Source organism: Chiloscyllium plagiosum, chromosome 2 (genome assembly GCF_004010195.1).
Source record: "Chiloscyllium plagiosum isolate BGI_BamShark_2017 chromosome 2, ASM401019v2, whole genome shotgun sequence".
Taxonomy (NCBI): domain Eukaryota; kingdom Metazoa; phylum Chordata; class Chondrichthyes; order Orectolobiformes; family Hemiscylliidae; genus Chiloscyllium; species Chiloscyllium plagiosum.
Window position 1 is genome coordinate 142,794,665 of NC_057711.1, and position 6,265 is coordinate 142,800,929.

The 6,265-nt window shown below is 41.0% G+C and overlaps 1 long non-coding RNA gene across 1 annotated transcript; it reads right to left on the reverse strand.

The window, feature by feature from the left end:
• Window positions 1–127: 127 nt before the first annotated feature.
• On the reverse strand, window positions 128–1,441 carry LOC122564878. Its single transcript, XR_006316032.1, has 3 exons — window positions 1,252–1,441; window positions 500–534; window positions 128–409 (listed from the first exon to the last, which is right to left on the reverse strand). It is a non-coding gene; the product is annotated as an uncharacterized LOC122564878 (long non-coding RNA).
• Window positions 1,442–6,265: the final 4,824 nt, after the last annotated feature.

Genomic DNA, 6,265 nt, shown 5'->3' on the forward strand with positions numbered 1-6,265 from the left:
ATGGTCCAGGTAAATTTAATGTCAGGGTGGAATGTGTTGGTGAAGTTGATGAATTGCTTAACCTCCTCGCGGGAGCACGAGGTGGCGCCAATGCAGTCATCAATGTAGCAGAGGAAGAGGTGGGGAGTGGTGCCGGTGTAATTACGGAAGATCAACTGCTCTACGTAGCCAACAAAGAGACAGGCATAGCTGGGGCCCATAAAATGCAGGCCACTGTTTACACTTCATTAGTGCAACGTTTATATTTCTGACTCAAAGTTATGTGTAATAAACAAAAAAAATTTGATTGGTACCAGTCGATGACGCAGAGCTGACACTCATTCTTGTATGTCTTGCCATTTGTTTCACACACTGGCTGGGATGGGACTTTACATTCAGGAAACATCTCAATGTATTTCATGCAGTCTGGCTGGAATAGAGAAGGTAACCACTAATGTCTGTTTAAAGCCAAAGTACACATAATCAACATGTAGTGGAAAGTGAAACATAGGAGTCTTACCTTCTTCTCTCCTTAATAGGAGAATACTTCTGCTACTGAATAAATACACAAAATTGTATTAGTTATTTATAAAAGATTGTTCAAACTTTTCATTTGCACTTTTAAAGATATTTAGCATGTTCAAGACACTCTGAAGCAATATTACATAAGCTGGTATTTCCTGCTAAAGATTTTAGAAACAATTTGAACTAATAGAGTACCTGAAACACTTTTTAATCCATGGGTATTTTTGTAGTTGCTGCTCTAATGTGGGAAAGTAACCAATTTACATATGGCAAGGTCCCATGAACAGAAATATAAGAACCACCAGGTAACCAGCGTTTTTAAATGATGAGATCTGATTGTCCAGTGTTGGTCTGGGGAGAACTTCCCTGCTCTTCTCAAAAACAAAACCACAGGATCTTTTATGTTCACAGGGGAGATTGGGACTGGACTTAATATAAGCATATTACCCAGACTTCTGTTACCCATCCAGCATGGAGCTAAAGAGCAACAGGTAAAACCAATGGACCATTCAGTCAAGTTTTCATTTGCGAGTATATACCACACATTTATAGGGACACTAACAGCAAATGCGAAATACCATGCCCTCCAGAAAAAAAATTTCTGTGCAAATTCTTCATGTTAGCATAGCTGATCCCAGAATGTAAAAGGCACTCTGATAATATTGACATACTGGTAGTTCAGGGATAATGTGATTTGGCTATAACGTTGCTGAAGAATTAGTGACCGGTTTTTTTGAGAACACTTACCTGTGGGTGCAATAGCGCGATTCCAGCGGGGATTGGATCACACACTTCGTTCTGAGTATGCCCCGAAATCTTCACGCCATTCTGCACATGTGCCAATATCAGTTGCTGACACAGCAGCTCTGTTAGATGTACTGTATAGACAGCAGCTTCCTTACATTTTTTTAAATGTACTGCATTAACTTTACTTTTATTTCATTAATAAATATGGTTTCAACCTTCATTCAGGCTGTGCTACACTTTGTGTTAAACTTTTGGGTGATTTTTGAGTGATCATGAGTCATACTATTTGCCGATCTACACCTGTTTAGGTCCCATTATGTTTACGAAGAGGTTTTCTACTAAGTGAGGTTTTGCTGGATTACAACTATGGCATAATAGGAGGTCTACCTGTACTGCCTTTGAGATGCACTCAGGAAACTGGCACACTGAGGTATGGTCTACACATGAGAAGTTAATGCTTGCACTGGGTCAGATATCCCATGCATTGGCATCCTCTGTCTTAAATATTGATATAGATTTTCAGGTGGATACCCAAATCCTTTTGTATTGTTGAACCAGTTGGACCTTCTATCATTAGTTTACTAGTATGCACAATTCTATACATTATTACCATCCACAAAGTAACAAATCCATCCAAAGGTCAACCAGGCATAGGCTAGGATAAATGCTGGCCTGGCCAGCAGTTCCCACTTCCCATTAATGAATTAAGAAAAGAAAATTACAACATCAAAGATTTCAGCCTGTAACATTGATCAATCAGAGCCAATCAGAGCAAATTCAGCAATTTACCTCATGGAGATGATAATCAGCTGCACCAGCTCAAAACGATCACCATCAGCGAGGGGCCTAAACACGCCCAGCATGCCCTGAGAAAGGTCTGCATTGTTCTAGTCATTCCAATGCAAACTGGGATCCTACAATAATGTAATCTTCAAAGGCAAACAAGTGGTAACTCCATGAGCTCTACATCAAGGTGTGCTAGAGAATACACATCTGGGTCAAATGGGTGCATTAAAAATCCAAGACAATAGCACATGAATTTATATATTGGTCCAGTATTGATCATCTAATCAAATCATGTGTACAATGTCAATTCCATCAATTTCGATATGAGAACTTCTCCTTCCACACAAGATTCTCTCTGAGCTGTGTTGCAAGTTTCCAACTGATACTCTCCACGTCAATGGCTATAATTGCATTCTGGTGACTGACTACTTCACCAAATTCCATTTTGTATAACAAATCAAATATACTATTAATGCAACTGACACACTGACCATCATATTCTGTATGCTGTTTCTACCTCAACAAATTGTGTTCAACAGTGCTGTACCCTTCCAAGGCATGCACAGAAAGTGGGGATTCTCCTTTTCAGTACTTCAGTTGAATGGTTCCACAGAATACATTATTTTTATTATGAAATCCATGATCATTAAATGTAAAGCAATTTGCTAAGATTTTCAGAAAGTTTTGTTAAAGGTATGTGCTAATCCTCTAGTTAAGTCACTGTCTATGATGACGTTTTCCATCGGGATCTAATTTGTTAACATCCAGAAATTAGCTTTTTTTAATTGTCAAGTCCTGAAGAAATAAATAATATATCTGAACTAGATATCATTAGTCACTCATCACACAGGATAACAACTTGGATACTAAAACTATCATGCTGGACAACAACCACCCATCTGTGATAAAATTACATACATTGCTCTGGGATGACGTTGGGCACCACAGGTGAAGTGACACCGCCAAGTCATGACAACCGTATAAGGACCAGATCTGATCATGTTGCACCACCCAAAGTTTATCTACATAGAGTCATACAGCACAGAAACAGACCCTTTGGTACAAGTCCATGCCGACCATAATCCCAAACTAAACTAGCCTAACTTGCTTGTGCTTGGCCCACATCCTTCCAATCATTTCTATGTACTTATCCAAATATATTTTAAATCTTGTGACTGCACCCATATCCACCTCTTCCTTTGGAAGTTCATTGTACATATAAACCACTGTGTAAAAAAAGTTGCCCCTCATGCCCTTTTAAATCTTTCTCCTCTCACCGTAAAAATATGCCCCCGGTCTTGAAATCCTCCACCGTAGGTAAAAGACACATGCTATTCATCTTGTTTAAGCCTCTCATGATTTTATAAACCTCTATAAGGTCACCCCTCAACCACCTCTACTCCTGTGAAAAAAGTCTCAGTCTACCCTCAATTCCCTAAAACCCTCAATTCCCACTATATATAGAGACAACAGTTTATTGATTAGATTACTTACATTGATTAGATTACTTACAGTGTGGAAACAGGCTCTTTGGCCCAACAAGTCCACACCGACCCGCTGAAGCACAACCCACCCATTCCCCTACATTTACCCCTTTACCTAACACTACGGGCAATTTAACATGGCCAATTCACCGGACCTGCACATCTTTGGACTGTGGGAGGAAACCGGAGCACCCGGAGGAAACCCACGCAGACACGGGGAGAACGTGCAAACTCCACACAGTCAGTCGCCTGAGGCGGGAATTGAACCCGGGTCTCTGGCGCTGTGAGGCAGCAGTGCTAACCACTGCCACCGTGCCGTGCCACTGTGCCATCCTGCATCTGCAGGATGTTTATTGGAATAAAAGGGCTCCCATTCTTTAAAAGGGAAAAGAAACTGTGTTGTAATGCAATATAGATTCCAGGCCAGACAAATGTGCACCTTTCAGACAATTACATGGCATGTGATGTTCCAGTATAAGCAGATCTGCCTTCAGTCAGTCTCTCTGTCTCTGTGATGGAGTCAGTGTAAATAGTCAATTATGTGCATAATAGACTATTTACTAATAGTTACTATAGTAACTTTAAGTACAAAACCCACACTTTGTGTAAATTTGTGATTTCATTGTTATTTAAATTGTATTGGCAATAAGTTTCATGACCTCTGTTTCGATAAGAACCCAACTCCTTGTACTAGATGTTGTAAAGTTGGGTAGAATGTGTGCGGATTGGGAGGCAGCAAGTTAAAATTGGATGTTTGTAAAATGCTGGGTGGGGGGGGGGGGGGGCAGGAATAAAGCATTGCATGGTCCCTTTAAAAGATCATATGCTTTTCCTGTGCATCGAGATTTAAAATGATGTCTGTGAAATCAGCCTGAAAGTTTGCTAGTTTACAGAAAGCACCTGAATTGAAGCATTTATATTGAAAGACAGTTAGCAGGTCAAGCTGCAGTTTTTAACCAAAACAACAGGTTTTTGAGTTTAGCCAGTCAATTTGAACTAGGTACTTAGATACCGAACACATATTAAATTTAAATCTGATGGTTTTGACAACATAGGACCAATCCAATTGGAGAAATATTGATGTCATCAAGAATATAAAAGAAGAGGGCAGTTGAACAAAGCCGCAGAGCTAGCTGTCAGATGTCTTAGAGAAAGCACCATCTGAAATAAAAACAGTACCAAAGGCACAACTAGTTAATATTCCTGACAGAAGATTTGAGGGAGAAGGTTCAGAACATTCCATAATGTGGCTGTAATTCTATCTATTATTTATAGAGTGGGACGTGTACTTATTGGAACAGCATACCATTAGAATCTTGCTTTTTAGAGAATAGTCAGTAATTAGAAAGGATTTATTCTGCTTGTTAATAATTTAATTTGTTCACTGTTAGAGTTAGATAAATAAATTGTTTCTTGTAGATTTTGAAGCATCAGGGATTTATTTTATTTAATTGCTAGAAGTTGCTGAAAAGCAGGCCATGCCACTTTTCACACTCCTCTTTGGGTATTTCAGTTTTAGCCTTCATGGCAGTGGGAGGGGGGCAACTTCCACTTGATAACAGATATTTTTAGATTAGATTACTTACAATGTGGAAACAGGCCCTTCGGCCCAACAAGTCCACACCGACTCGCCGAAACGCAACCCACCCAGACCCATTCCCCTACATTTACACCCTTCACCTAAAACTACGGGCAATTTAGCATGGCCAATTCACCTAACCTGCACATTTTTGGACTGTGGGAGGAAACCGGAGCACCCGGAGAAAACCCATGCAGACATGGGGACAATGTGCAAACTCCACACAGAGTCGCCTGAGGCAGGAATTGAACCCAGGTCTCTGGCATTGTGAGGCAGCAGTTCTAACCACTGTGCTACCATGCCGTCCCAAAGACCGTTCCCTCCGCAGCTAACTCGTCAGGTCCACGCCCCCCAACAACCCACCCTCCCCTCCTGGCACCTTTCCCAACTGCCACATCAAACCAATCAAAGTTAAGATTAGAATCAAGGTCAACAGTCTTCAAGCCTCAATTTTCTATGCCTGAAGAGAATGTATTAGACTAGATTAGATTCCCTACAGTTTGGAACAGGCTCTTCGGCCCAACAGGTCCACACCAACCCTCCCAAGAGCAACCCACCCAGACCCATTCCACTACATTCACCCCTGAATGATGCACCTAACACTACGGGGAGAATGTGCAAACTCCACACAGACAGCTGCCCGAGATATGTCGTGTGGACTAGCATATAAAAGATCACAAACCGCATTACTAGTCACAGTAATGGATCCTGATGATATGACTACTATGCTAAAGACTGGCATTTCATAATTAACTGTGCCTCTAGGTAAGAAATCAGGGCTGGGCTTATACACTTACTGGTAAGGTCCTGACGAGTGTTGCTGAACAAACAGACCTTGGATTGCAGGTTCACAGTCCCTTGAAAGTGGAGTTGTAAGGAGATAGGATCATGAAGAAGGTGTTTAGTATGCTTGACTTTCTTGGTCAGTGCATTGAGTATGAGTTAGGAGGTAATGCAGCAGCTGCACAGGACATCGGTTAGGCCACTTTTAGAATATTGAGTGCAATTCTGGTCTCCTTGCTAATACGAAGGATGTTGTGAAACTTGAAAGGGTTCAGAAAAGATTTACAAGCATGATGCCAGGGCAGGTGGGTTTCAGCTATAGGGAGAAGCTGAATAGGTTGGGGCGTCAGAGGCTGAATGGTGACCTTATAGAGATTTATAA